Here is a 16,480-nt window from a genome sequence, read left to right on the forward strand (position 1 = left end):
CGTAATTTACTCTAATAATAAATTGTGATTCTCAAAATAAAGTATAGAATTGTAAATCATCAATCGATTATTTCTTGAATTAGTTGGCATGTTATTGGATTTGGTACTTGGAAATTATGGGTTTGAAAAAGCTTATGCATGTAATGTCCTCTTCAGCCATATAAATAGTAAGGTAGGGGCCTTTGAGGGTAGATTAAGAATTTAAGAAAAAGGTAAATCATCAATATAATAAAATATAAATTCTTTCTCAAAACTAAAATAATTATGTAGTTTGCATCTACTAAGGCACTGGGATTGTGAAGGTTTGTATTTTCTTTCTTTTTTTTTTTTTTTTCCTTCGAAAAGCCAAAATTTGAAGAGCCAATTTCTTTCTTTCTTTTTGTTTTTTTAATAATTTTGAAGCGCCAATTTCACATTTCAACAACATGGTAAATCTGAATGAAGAAGACAACGGAGAGTGTTTCTGTATTACGAAAAATATTAGACTTTAGGCAACAATAGAGAACCAAAACTTTCGGCCCACTTATTACTGCGTATCTTATAAGTGGTAGCCCATATTGAACTTATTCATTAGACTGATAACAGATATTGTTAACCCATGGGCCCAAAGCACCGAGCACAGTCCTTTTTTTGATTTAATTTTCGTATATTTGTTTGCCCCGCATCCGAAGGATTATGATAGAGAATATGGACAAAACTTAAAAATGAACTTTATAAAGTGAAATTTTTAAATTTTTTTTATAAAAATTATTAAAAAAAAATTAATATTGAAAATCATAAGTTATTGATTAATAAAGTGTAATGAAAATATCAATAATATATAAAAGAATATATAAAAAAATTTTGTATATATTCAAAGATTTAATTAACACTTACTGAACAATGAAAATTTTCATAAATTTTTATAAAAATAAAAAAATAAAAAAATATTAATTTTGTTCAGTTGATATCTTTAAATCTATCAATTTTTATTTTAAAATCTTATTTTATTTAATTATTTTAATAAAAATTTCACAAACATTATCTAAAATATTTTATTGAAGTATTTTCCCCAAAAAAATTTTTTCCAGTCCCAAAGATTCTATTTCACTCATATTTTTATCTTCATGGAAAAATGGATTTTGATTTTTTCTTATAGATGTGAAATATGTGTGTGTGAGTCTGTTTTTTATATACCAAGTTCTTAAACTTCAAAAACATAATTAAAAAATTAATTTTTAATTTTTTTATTTTTTTAAAAATCTTAAAATAATGTGTTACATTTCCAAGTGAAATTTAAGACCTTCATTGAATGTGGATAAAATAATATATATATATATATATATATATCACATCTACGTACCAAGCCATGCATACGTTCCTGAGGGATCATCTCAGTATACAGTCAAGAGAAGATATTTTTATTTAAAATTTTGAATTCCAATCTTGATATAAAAGAAGTAAAATACAAATTTTCCAGAACAGAAAGAGAGGAAACAGTAGAAATGAGAAAAGAACAACATGAAAATATCTTTTAAAGAATTGTATATTAAAAATTTGTGGAAGGTGGAAGATTAGAAAGTTAATTGACATACATTATCAATAATAATTGCCGAAAGTATAAAATGGGACATTGCCTTTTCCCACTGTCGTTGAGCTAACTGCAATGCAATCGTCTGGTCCTTTTCGACATTTTTCCGTATGACGGCCCAAATGTTTAGTACAATTAACTACAGTGAGAATAATAACCATCAGAATAACTACAGTCAGAAATTGTTTTTAGCTCCTTGTTAATAAAAAAAATGATATGTACATGAACAAAATATTATATAAAAAAGTTAAAAATACAAAAAATATATATTTCATATTATATTAATAAGTAATTGGTTCAATCAGTTAAAGTTTATCCTCCTCAACGAAGAGATTTTAAGTTCAAATTCTGTCGATAATCATTTAAAATAATCTCGAATGTACGATATATAATTTAGGTACGGTACATCTTGTTGTGACCTGTAAGACTGAATAGTCTATTTATCCTTAGATTCTGTAAAGAAAAAAAAGATTTCATATTATTATTATTATTATTATTGAAATAATTTTTCTTCTAAAATTACTAACTTTTCAATTTAAGATAAGTTGTAAAAAAAATTATTTTTGGTTATAGACCTAAACTTTTGAGTAATGAAGTGAATTTTAAATATATTTATACATTAAATATTTTAAAATAAAAATTAAAAAAATATTTATTCGAAAAAATAAATTTAATAAATAATGTATTTTATTAGATAGAAGAAGCACTATAATTTGGACCACTAAAAATAGTAAAAAATATAAATCTTAAAAAGATAACAATATTGTCTACGAATATTGATTGAATCAATAAAATTTAAATTCTTTTTAATGTTTAGGTTAGAGTATTGATACAAACATCCTTTTTTAATTAATGATTTATAAATTTAATATAAATTTTCTTTACAGTTTAACTTAATCTTAAAACGAAAAACCTTCTCTATACCCTAAACTTTTCCTTGAAAAAAGAAAAGATAATAACATTTTCTCTTTCAAGTTCAAGCTTTTTTTTTTTCAGACTCAAACTTATTTTTATTATTTAAAGCAAACTCTTACTAGTAGTAATTTTGAAACCGATAAACAAAGGGAAGCTGCAATTATTCTTCATTAAAAATTTTTTTTCCAAAACCAAATCGGCAATTCTATCAAAGAATTTGAGATTTTAATATATAGAAAGTGATCACATCCCTTAAAGCCCTCTTGCTGTGATGAAAATTTTCGTATTAGTGAAATTTAAGGTATCTTTGTTTATAAAGGAAACGAAATTTCTCAATTTGATTATTTTTAATTGCAGGAATCTGCAACTGTTGACACCTAGTGGACAAATCACTAATTTTATAACATTAAAAAAGGTACATCAGATGTTCAAATTCCAAGTTTTTTTTTTTTTTTTTTTTACCAAAACCAGCATAGGCAGCGGGTATGATGCTCTTTCAATTTAATTTTTTTTCTCAACTTAAAAACAAAAAAGAAAAGAAAAGACGAAAACATTTTAAATAAATTGTTTTATATAAATGACAATCTTCTTTTATAAAACATTTTATCGTTTCTGCAAAAAATAAAAATCACTCTTTCAAGTAATTCTCTTAGGGTTGACAACGAGTCGGATCGAGACGAATTTTGCTTGCCTCAAACCGACTTAACTTTTATAACCATAAAACCTGAACTTGACTCGAAAATTTTTTATTATTTTTTATACCCGAATCTGACTCGATTCGATATTATATAATCTCGTACCTGATTTGAGCCGAAATTAATAAAATATTATTTTTAAAAATATAAAATATTATATTTTAAAATATAAAAATAAAAATATATAATTATATATAATTAAAAAATTAAAAAATAATTTTTAATATAATATCGGGTCAGGTTGGGTCGAATTTGCTTAAAACCTGAAGCCGAACTGACTTCAATTTTTTTTAATAATACCTAATCCGACCTAAAACCTGATTTAAAAAAAAAATTCAACTCTATGAGATTGGGTCAAGTCGAAACCCGTCGGACTAGAGTTGGGCTGCCAACCTTAAATTCTCCCATTCTACAGTTTCTGTCGTTAGCTGTCAATCAGCTGCTGTCATTGATTGATGACATTTTAACCATAAAATTTCATTCTAAACTCATCTCAACCTCTTGAACACTAATTTGGTATCTGTTTTCTGCAAATCTCTTTAGATTCTCCTAGATCTGAAGTTAAAGTCTCAACTTCAAAGTAAAAAAATACTTTCATTTCATCACTTTGACAGTTGCCAGCTCTCACTATGTTCCTCCCCTAGTCCTAAGTTCCTTATATGCTGAAAACCAAGCCCCAAATCCTATTATAACACTTTAATACCAAAACTCATTCCAAAACCTCACCTCACCTCTGCTTTTTTAATTTTTTTTTAACTTGGCTAGGTTCTTCACACTGATAAGGACCATGTTATTTTTTATTTTATTTTATTTTTTGGAAGGGAAAGAAAGAAATAAAAAGTTTTCTTTTTGGATTTTGATGATTTCAGGACTGTAAATGGGGATTGCCATAAGCTATTTTTTTGTGGGGTTGTTGTTTGTGTAAAAAAAATTTTTTTCTTATCTTTTATTAATCTGATTATTGGTTTTGATGCAAGCAAAGTTTGAATATGATAGTTTTTATTTTTCTATTGGGTTTTAGTGATTGACGGTGATGGTAAGAAGGGTAGTGGTGGGAGCAGTGATGATGACAGTAGTGGTTGCGGGAGTGGTGATGATGGTAGTGGTGGTGGCGACAGATATAACGGTGGTTAGTAGTGGCAACACTAGGGTGGTGTCCTGAATTGTCAATTGACAAGAATGCCCTGAACTTGAAAAGAAATTTCCAACTTTATCTTAAAAAGGACATGTGTCACACAAATAAGCATAGTTAATATAATAATATTTAATACAGTTGATGTGGTAATGAAATGTGTTGATTTGGCATTAGAAATAAATAGTAAAAATACTGATTTGGAAAGAAATTGGAGTAAATTGAATATGGGGGATAGATTTTATATATAAGTATAGATATTTGATAATTCATTTTAATAATAATATTATAAAAATATTAAAGATTAATAAATAAGTAGGTGAGTGATTGATCCAACTTATGAGAGAGTTTATCTATTGTAAAAGTAGAAGTCGGCTATTTGATTATCAAAATTTTAAAAATTTTAGTTTATGCGAAAAAAACAAAATTAAACTTTTAGATCAAATTATAAATCAAATATGTTTTTTCAAGAAGTGTTCATTGTAATAATAAATATTTAATGAATTTTTTTATATTTTCACTTTACTCTTCAATAATTTACAAATTTATAAAGATTATTATATTATTTTACATTCATTTTTTCTTTACTTTCTCCAATTTTCTATTGATATCATTTGTTTTTTATTTCTACTAATAAAAAAATCTCTTTATTTTATTTGCTGATTTATAATGATTTTATGCAAAAACTTGTGATTAAATAAAGTTGATTATTTTATTTTTTAAATTAATAAAAATATACGAAAATACTATTAGATAATTTTCAAAATTCTAAGTTATTTATGTATTAAACTTGTCAAATATTATTTTAATTCTTCTTTACAATACCTTAAACATAATTTCACTTGAACAGTGCTTATAAAAGTTTCAATTGGTTCAAGCAGACACTAGAACCTATTTAATGTATTAATTAGTTGTTTTTATTATTTGAGTACTACATCACTCTTGCAATTTGAATTTCATTCTAAAAAGTTCAATATATATATATATATATATATATATAGATACACACACCACAAAGAATACTTGATGATGCTCGTTACAGTGACCATTGGAAGATATAATAATAAATAATGAATTTTTTGTTTAGCTTTGCTTTTATTTTCTTTCTATGCTTTTTTAAAAAATAAATATCGATTTTAATTTGAACAATTATTTTAATACTTTCGATTAAATTTAAAAATTTTATATGTAAGGTCCCAACTTATACGGTGGCAACTTGCCTTTTGAATTAAATGTTTATGCAACATATGACTTTTTGATAAAAAATAATAAAATATGTGTTGCATAAGAGTCCCACTTGTAAAACCTTTAAATTCAACCAATTATCCTTGCAATTCACCATTAATGCCAAAGGCTTAATAAGAAATCTAAAATGGGATATTTTAAATAACAAATATTAATTAATTGAATTATTTACAAATAATTCTTATGATTATTACTTAACTAGGGGTGTAAATGATACATTAGTACTCACAAGCTATTCGGGTTCGATTCGAAAAAAATTTGAATTTGGTTCGATTATTGTCGAGTTGAGCTCGAGCTCGAGTAGCTCGACTTATCGATCGAGCCGAATTCGAGTATTCTTATATCTGACTTGAGTGGCTCGCTAGCCTAATTGAGCTTTTATATTTAAATATATTTTTATTATTTTAATTAATAAAATATTTCGAGTTCGAGTTCAAATTCGAGCATAAATAATTGAACTCTTGTCGAATATACGAATCGAGCTTATTTTTACATATTAATCGAGCTTAATCGAGCAAGCTCGAGTAGCTCGAATTCGATCACGAATCGAGCTTGAGCTTAAAAAATAAAACTCGATCGAGCTCGAGTTGAGTATCGAATCCCGAGTTATGAGTCGAATTCGAGCTCGAACTTCTCACTATTCGACTCGGCTCGACTCGTTTACACCCCTAAGCTTAACCAAACCCTTTTAAGCATTCATTGCGAAGGTACGTTTTGTGTCCTAACAAAAAAATTATAAATGCTCATTTTGAATAATTTGGTAACTAGTTTTGGTGAAGGCATTTGTAAGTGATTAAAACTTTATGATAGTTAAAATGAAAATCATATATATATATATATATATATATATTATATTACAACATACATGATTATTAGATAAGATTTATTGATTTGAATGCTTATGTAGACATTTATTTTTTTGACAAGTAAGATAATATTTATATTATATTATTTATCAAGTAATTATATTAACAAAATTATTTAAATTTAATATGTTTCAATAATTATTTAAATTCAATTCAAAATCTATAAAATATTAAAAATTTCATATAAATTTTAAATTCAAATATGTCATATTTAAATCAAAATCCATGTAAATATTTACATGGATGACTTTTAAACTCATAAAAACAAAATTTAATTTAAATATATTATCTTTTTAAATAATTTTTTTAATAATTTAAAAATATATTTTTAAATTTAAAAATCTCAAATATAATGATATATATTATCTTTTAAAATAAATTTTCTAATAATCACAAGTTAAAACATTGGCAGCTCAATAGCACATAACACTTTTGTCTCTAACATGATTGGAATTTATTATCTCTTAAAATGAATTTTTTAATAATTTAAAATTTTCAAATCATATATATATATATATATATATTATACTATAACATACAAGAAAACCTGATAAAATTTATCACGTAAATGCTTAGATGGATACCTTCTTTTTTTGATACATGGATAATACCTATTATACATAATTTAAATTCAAATATTAGAATTTTCAAAAATAAAATTTTACCCAAAATATCTATAATTAATTCTCTATGATTATTTCTTAAAAATAAAAAATCCCAATAAGTTGTAATAAAAATATAAAGTTAAAAAAAATTAATCTTATTTGATTAAAATTTCACCTAGAAATATTTTTTATTAAATTTAAAATTTTCAAATGGATATTTTTACTTTGGTAACTTTCTTTATAATTCTTTAGTTTTTTTTTTAAATTTAAAAACACAAATATCACTTATTATATATATATTTTTTAAATTCAACGGATATTTATAATCAATTTATTATGATTGGATAGTTTAATTATAATATATGTATTATACATTTTTTAAATATGATAATGATTATATAATAATAATTTATATTTTTACATATATTTAAATAAATAAAAATAATCCATACATTGTATGGATAGCAAGCTAGTAAAATTATAAAGAAGAGGTGACTTTTAGTTTGTTATCATAATTAATACCATCCCGTTTTGGATAAAATAAATATATAATCACGAACTAAATTTTTTTTTTTAAAAAAAAAAAACAGCTTTAATTCATTCGATATTATGAAAATATATTTTTTTCTCAACCAATAATGAGATTTCATTAATAAAGGATTTCCAAAACAAAATGCCAATCTCCCGGCAAAGAATAGAGACTCATGGCATTTTCACGGCGAGCAATGGGAGCAAAGATCGATCATTCTCCAGCTTCCCCGTACATAAAATCTGAAACAAACTCCACGAACTCATGTTTCATCAACCCCCGTAACTTTTTGAAAAAAAGTAAAATTAAAAGCATATGGACCAGGTGGTTTTGTTCCTTCACATTCCCACGCAGCCTTCTTGACTTCCTGTTGAAAATGGGACCTCAAGTAATCGGGCTTCCTCTACGCTCAATCTTTGAAAACCCAGACTCTCAAGCACTAGTCTTCTCCAATTTTCCAAAGTAATTTATGCCGCAGCTTTCATTGTTCTTGGTTCCGAAATCAATACCCCATTTATAGCCCTAGCTTTTGCCCTGCAGTGAAAGGACCTCATATTTTATCCACTTTCTTGGAGCTACTTTACCTTTGATTATAGCTTTTTCCAGCACAATCTTCTCTTGAGTGAACTCTCTAGAATTTCCAATTTTGTCAAAAACATTGAAAATTAAAAAACATTTAGTTATTGGACATAGCCGTTTGTGGGAAGAAATAATAGTTTAGTGATGGTTCATTACTATTGGGTTAAGTTTCTTGTAATTTTTGTTTGTGCCATATTTGAGGAGAGCAAAACCTTGGAAAGATAAGAGAGAAGAAGAGAGTGGTTAACAACAAAGGTTGGAGGTAGTCTCAACATTTGTATTTTGATGCTCAAGTCAAAAATTAATCTAAGAAAAAAGAGAAAAGGCTGAAATAAAGGCTTAAGAGCACCATATGGATTTGAAATACCTGGATAAGGCTATTTATAATTGTGTGATGGAGAGTTTTGGGCCTAGGTTGCCCTAGGTCAGCTTAAGGGACTAGGGCTAATATAATAAGACTAAGCTAAACTGACAGTTGACTGTCTATTTAAGATATGATAAATTAGCATCCTAGGGTTCTAGCTCATAAGCTGCTGATGTGGTCGAGTTAATGTAGACTCTGAGATTTTAGGTCAGCTTGATATATTAGTTCAGCTAAAATGATCAAAATACCTCTGCTTGTCAACTAATTTATACTAAGGAAGGAAAGTCTATTTTGCCTTTTAGACACTAAAATGTCTCTAACATTTTATCTCCTCACCGAGTAATCTGAACTGTCAGATTTGTGATGATAGGGTCAACCAAATATGCTATCATTTAGATCAAGCTACTGATTAGGTGTAGATTTCTTTTGGAGCTTCTATTTGATGACTGTTTCAACCTTAATTTTTTTATGTGGTGCATATGAAGTACTAACGTAATGAGGTGGTAGCATTATTTGGGTTCGAGCTGATGTGGCTAACGTGTGCTAGTGGGAGATGGCCAACGTCATGCTCATAGTATGTATAATATACCTGACGTTCCATTATGTTTGAGAATGACATGATACTTATGAACTTTTTACAATGGATTGCAACAAGTTCAATATAGTACATGTATGATCGACATGATACTAGTAGATTTTGCATGGTGAGTTTTACATAGTGAATCAACCAACATGCTATTTATATAGATTCATTTGAATATGAATTTATTGAAAAGAAAGAAAATTTGGCAATTCTTTGAATTATGGCTAAGAATGTGAAGGGTTATCTTTCGATAATCGTTATGGTAGCTATATTAGGGGCATTTATCTAATCTAGGACTTGGCTATATAAAGGGCCTATAGGGGTCCTATTTTTTCACTACCCAAACTTTTAAGCTTTTTAACTGACTAGTTTTTACTAACCTCAAAAACTTTTTTAGCCTTTTTTTACCTGACCTCCTTTTTAAAACTCTTCGATATGTTATTTTCCCTTTCATTATGTCTTCTAATTCTAGCATGTCTAACAACCTTAGAATAGAAGTAAAGGGAGGTCAGCTTAGCCAAAAGGCTTTCTTCTAGGATAATGAAGTCTTTTTTATCATTATAAGAAAAGACTACTATCGAGCTAGCTACTGATTAAATTTGATGTCTATTAAAGGCAAAAAATAGATCAAAGACAATGCCTAAGCAAAAGGGAAAAGGTTTATTATGGGATGGACGAGCTTCTAGCCATAATTGATTTTGACCTCTAAAACCCTCTAGTCTCAATAGTTATGGTAAGTTTGGCTCTTTAATCTAACTTTTCTTTTACTTCCTTTGCTCACCCCTTTGAACAATTCAAACCTTTTTTACCTTTCTTATTTTTCCTAACCTGTAAATATTTTAAAGATAGAGTCTAGTTTTGGCTCGACGTTTGAGTCTGAAGAGTCTTTTAACTCATTTTCAACTTTTTATTCTTTCAATGTAGTGGAGGTTCTAACCTTTGTTTAGGTTTGGGGATTCGCTCACTCTTTAGAAGTTGAGTAGTCTAACGATAAGGGTTTTAAGGCTATCAGGTTGAAGGGTCAAACCAAGCTAAAAAGGGGGGTGAATGTTAAAGGAAAGTAGAGGCTACTGATGATGATAATAAAGACCCCTCCCATCTTTTACACCTTTTGCCCCCTAGGTATAACCCCTAAAAAGGGTGATGAAGAGTTTGAAGGGCAAGACTAATCTCAAGAACTGTCCCAACTTGTGCTTTATTCATCATGTCTTTACGGTGAAAATCAAATTTGATTTTCTTGAAAAGAGGTACAGTATCATGATGCTAACCTTAGATGATAAAGCCACTACTTTGTTAAAGTCTGAGCAAATTTAGGTTTATTGGGACTCTATAGTGGCTAGCCTTAGATATTTTTTTATATTTTTTTGTTGTAGAGCTTTTTTTTGTCTTACAATTTAACTATCACTCAACTCACCCTAAATTTTTTAGGGTATATAATGGGATTTATTATTCTTCGTAAAGAATTAAGTTTCTTCCCTTTTATCCCTTATTTTTAAGAAATTTTTTATAGTGAAAAAGCATCCTATGATAAAAACTGGTTCTATATAACAGCTTGACCTTGAAAGAAGACTTTTGCCTATTGTCTGAGCTCAATAAAGACTTGAAAGATCCTCTTCCTTTGTATAAAAAATTTTAAAAGGGTTTGAAAAATTAATAATGGCTTGGGCATTTTTTAAGAAGCCAAGATCTACCCCTTAATCATGGATGAGCTCGATGCTTAAGATACGATAAATGACTTCCTTAAAGAGGGAAAATTAGTTATTAATGCTTATAAGCTGACCTTCCTTAGTGTTATTAAGGAGGTCAAGTACTAGGGTAGTGTTTACTAGCTTTACATACTAAGTTTGCTTTTATTGATTTTATTCTAACTCTCAGTTTGATTGTTTCGCAAACATTTTAGGTTGAGGTGTAGGTTTTGACATGTCCTATTTTATTCAAACTCCTAGGGGAAAAGGGAGGGACAAGGCCACTGCGTCTCTAGAGGAATAAAAATAATTAACCCACCACCTTTTCAGTAAGGCCAGGTTGGTGGCAAAAGCCTAATTGTGCTTTAAAAGCTTAAACAGAATAGCATGACTTAGAGGCCCTAAAAAAGGCCAAAAGTAAAGTCCTCTTCCTTTGAGCTTGTGGTTGAGCTCTAACCCTCTTCAAAAAGGGCCTTTATCAATTTGGAGTTTGACTTATCGAAGAATGCTTATAAAGACCTTGAGGTGGTGGGGAAGATCATACTAATCATCATGTCTAAAAAAGGTTTGTCTATCTGTGAGCTTAGTTGAATTTGTAAATTAATAATATTTTTATTTGGTTGATCATTAAGCTCGGGTTATTATTTATAGTTTTTGATTAGCTCTCAACCTTTATCTCTCAAAGTATAAGATACGGCCTAATACACTGCTACCGAGCTTAAGTTAACTATTATAAGATAGAGCAAGACATTAGGACATATGTTCATGACTTTAACTCCCTCACTGAGGTAATAAAAAAACTCAAGGTCTCTAACATCGAGTTCAAGAAGACAAACAAAGAGCTCGACAAGAGGATCAAGAACTTATAAAAAAGCTTAAGGACATATCAATCCAAAAAGCCACGGTTGAGGCTTTGTAGCAATAATCTAACCTCAAGCTAAGCATGGTGTTGATTAAGGTGGAAAGTCTGAGAAGCAAGCTTACTGTCGTAAAGTAAGCTGAGCAGTAAGTTGTTGAGAACTTCTTTGAGTTCAACCAATTCTACAACATGCAAACCTTTGTTCGTGTTAGCCTTAAATTGATATTTATTTTGAAATGACAAAATATTAAGCTAAATAAGCTTCATTAATATTTTGAAAAAAGATTTATTTAATACACACTTTTAATTTTTATTATTTTTGGTACTAAATAAATAATATGTTTTTCAAAGTGATATTTGAGTTGAGAAATATCTTCAAAAATTGTTCTAAAACATTGGTCTTAATGTTTATATTAAATATACAAAATTTAAATATTGACAATTCTTTGTAAAATGTTTTTCAAAGTTTAATCAAAACTTTCTTTATGTTTTTTTATTTTTGCAACGAAGACTATCTTTAAAGATTATATATTTGAGCTTAAATGAAAGTCCATTTGGTACTTTAAAGTGAACTTATTCATCTTGGATTCAATATAATTTTGATAATATTGATTTTGAGAAATGGATTTACTAAAAGAAATATGTCTTGTAAGAATAAAGTTTTCCAACATTTTTGTTTTATTTTTCTGTGTTAATTTACAAAGTTGTAATATTTTAATTTTATATAGATAGAAAACTATTTGAGTTTACTTTTTAATGGATTAAACAAAATTTAAATCTAAATTTTCTAGGAAAAGATTTTGAATTTTTACTAGAGACTATGCAGTTGTCTAACAACTACACAGGGTAGATTTGCAAATTCACTATAATTTTTATATATTGAATTAGATGATGAATTTTATATAGATAGAAATCCCTTTAAGTCTAATTTCTAAATCTTCAAACGAATCTTGATTTGGAATTGTATAACTCAAGATATGATCAAATAAGTGAGCAAAATGTAAAACAAGTAACAACTAATGACACTGTTCATCCATAATCTCTCTATATGTAAAATCAGCAAAAACGAATTTATCAGGTACCAAAAAGGATCAATCCATTCTATTGTAACGGTCAAAATTTGAGTGAAATTTAAGAACCAATCAATTCGCTACCGAAATCGATCAATCTATTCGACCAAAACAACCTCTAACGACTAGTTTTTCAAGAGATAAATGTGTATTTTCTTCTCTAAACAATTCCCAATAGCCACAAAATTATTTCCTCTATAAATTAGGCATTCCAACACACTTGTGGAGTAAGAGAGCAAGCACCAACAACCTTTATATTCATTCTATCAAGAAATCAAGAGTTTTAAAGTAAACAATGCTTCAATTTTGTATTCTTTGGTAATCCTTGTAACTAGACTATATTTGTTCTTCAGTTATCATTCTTTTTACTTAATTATGCAAACACCCAACCTTTGTGAGGTTGTTTAGTTTGCAAAAATACTTGTATCTCATTTGATATTGTGGGTATAAGGGGAGTAAAACCCTTGAGTGTAGTTGTAAGATTTTGAAAAAACCCATTAGGGTTTTTTGGTTTGTTATACTTTTAGTCTTAGCTATAGTGGATTGTTTTTGGTTAAAAAAGCTAAGGGAGAGGATGTAGGAACTTTTGAATAAGGACCAAACCTCTATAAATCTTTGTGTTTGATTTCTCTATCCCTATTATTTTATATTCATTGTTATTTATTTGTGTTTTAATTTCATATATTTTATATATTTTCAATTTCCCTTTTATAATTACTTGAAAATTAATATTTAAAAAAGAATTTGGAGACAATCCAATTCACCCCATTTTAGATTACTATCTACATTTGAGCTAATAGTTTGAGACCAGGTTTTCAGCTCCTTTGACTCGGCTCTGAAAGAGGTGAAGTTCTTTTATGTTGATTTTGACTTGTCATCAATCAACATAAATAACCTAAAGTCCTAGCAGGTTATAGCACTAGCTAAAGAAGTCTAAAACGATGAGGGCTTAGAGATCAAGGTCATTGTGAATGCTACTTTTGAAGTCGAGCAGGAGAGAGAGGGTGGGAAGCTCGAAATGGAAGCTCAGGTTGGTGAGCCTTAAAAACCAACTCCTAAAAAGCAACCCAAAAAGCAACCTAATGCTTCAATATGAAGCCTAATGTGGGCTCCATAGTGAGGCCTATTCCATAGGCCCAAATGAACACCTAAATGGCCTAATAAAAAGCCCAAAATAAAAAACCCATTTTAAAGCCCAAACAATGTGGGCTATTAAAAATGACCCAAAATATGGCCTAATCGAAAGCCCAATATGGCCCAAGTGGCTAAAGCTCACAACCAAAATAAAACCCTCAACCTAAATAAAATAATAAAGAAAGTTTGGCCCAAAAGAATAATAAAAATTCGTAAACCCGAGCTTGACCACAAAACTAAGCCCAAAAAAAAATCAAGACCCTTGGGTCATTTTTGAAAACCCATAACTAAGAGATTAAGAGGAGGCCTATTTGGCCTAAGTAAAATCATGCATAGGTATCGTATCAAAGCTCCATGTGGGGAAAACAAGCTGAAAAAAAAAAAAAAAAAACATTGCAACCTATATGGGGATGGCTTAAGTCATTGGAAAAGACACCATGTGTAGACACCCCATTTCATCTAGGCCTATAAATTAAACTTTTGTTTATGTTGTTTGGGCTTTCAAATGTCTATCGGGCCTTCAAATTGGTACAAAGATTAAAAGTGATTCCAGGTTTTAAGCCCAATATAGGATACTTTATGATATTTGGGCTTTGAGCCCATTTTTCAATTACAATTATGTTTTAATAATAAAATTATTATTATCATTAAAGCAAAAAAGGAAACAGAATCAGATTTTTCTTCTGGAAGATCAATCTTCAAATTATTTTGCAAGGAATTGGAAACAAAATATTAACTGGAATCAACTTGAAATCCTGAATCAAAGCAAGGCTCTAAAATTAACCCATTAACAATTCACGGGATTCAAGGACAAATCCTTAAAATTTTTGTAAAAAAATTCGTTTAAATCACATTCAAACTCATAAAGATTAGAGGGAAATTTTTGGGCGCAAGGAAAATTTTTTTTCTTTATTGGGATATCACCAAATTTGGTTTTTGTTTGTGTGAAATTTCATTTCTAGGTTGGTGTTGAGAAGCTTGATTCTATGTGGTTTTATTTTGAAAAAAAAAATTGGGATTTAAAAGAAATTCTGGAAAAAATTGGGTTTGTGTTTGAATATTTGAATTTTCCATTTAAGTTTTACGACCAGAATATGAAGTTTCTGGTGCCTAAATCCAGATTCTAGCTTAGATTTCCAAAATCCAGTGGAGCAACCAATTGGAGTTCATCTACCTTCTAGAGAGAAGGCATAGAAATACATAGTAGAGGGAGAGGGTTAAGCCAATTTGAAGGAAAAAATAGATTTTTAGCTTTTACAGCATCTCAATACGACACCGTTTTGTGCATCTTAAAACCCATATTTGACCCACAAGTGATGTGCGCGTCTGCCTGCCTTTGGACTCGACCCTATCATAGGTTTTCTTTTATCATTTTGTTTTCTGTTTTCATTTTTATTTATTTTATTTTTAGATTTTCTTTTATTATTATTATTATTTTATCTTCAATTATTACTTGTTTTAAATTGAACAATTTATTATTTTTTAAATTACTTTTTTGAGTTTCATTTAATTTATTTATCTTATAAAAAATATTTTTAAAATAAATTCATGAATCCTATCAAACTATTGGAAGATTTTTTATGAATTTAAATTTTTTTATGAATTCCACTAAACTATTGGAGAATATCATAAATAATTTTTTATAAAAAATTATTATTAATAAAATATGTTGTTTTAATCCTACCAAACTATTGAAGAAATTGTATCTTAAATTAAGTCTTATCAAACTATTGAAAGATTTAATACATTTTCTAAAAATAAATTTATGAGCAAATCTCATTAAACTATTGGGAGATCTACATTAAAGTAAATGTTACCAAACTATTCAAAGATTTTACTAATTATTTTCTTAAATAAAAATATATTAATGAATCCAATGACGGACCCTTTTCAAAGTAGGACATAGTCTCCATGAATACTCCTGAGATAAGAAAACTATTTTAAATTGCTACCAAACTATTGGAGCAAATTTAGGATTAGTTTCCAATAATTAAATGATTTGGTAAAATTATAAGAATATTTTTAGGCAAGGATAATTTGAAATCAAACTAGTACCATCCTTTGGATGGGCATTGTGAATGTGCTCTAACTTTTTTCACGTGTAACTGTACTCTTAAACCTAAAATTTGATTTTGTGGACTAAAATCTACTATTTAAAGATATCTAAATGAATCTTGAGTCTCCTCTTTAAATGAGATAAATTCTATCAAGTGGTCAATCACATCTAAACAAAAAAGATTGGAGTAGACTCCTTTAATCTATGTCTAGTGAAAGGTCTATAGATTTATACGTTATGACAGCTTGGTGACTCTGTTGGGGAGATTGAGAGTCTGGCCAATAAATGATTTCTCACTATCCAAGCCTAACTTAATAAATTCAAGATTTTGTTTTCTTGCTTGTATTTTATTTCTTTATTTACTTATTCATTTTTATATATCTATCATTCATTTGCATGAGCATAACATGAAATTTACACTTGAGTTCTATCCTTTAAGAAATAGTAAAGTACCTATGCCTTTGTGAGATTTCATGTCTTTGTATGGGCTAACGAAATACTCTTACTCAAATTGAACCTTTTTCGCTTATAGTTTATAATGGCCAAGGATTGGGGTGTCTTACTAAGTCTTACTAATTTGTGATGGACATGGA

Source organism: Durio zibethinus, chromosome 6, assembly GCF_047325235.1.
Source record: "Durio zibethinus cultivar Kanyao isolate XHJ-2024 chromosome 6, ASM4732523v1, whole genome shotgun sequence".
Classification (NCBI taxonomy): Eukaryota; Viridiplantae; Streptophyta; class Magnoliopsida; order Malvales; family Malvaceae; genus Durio; species Durio zibethinus.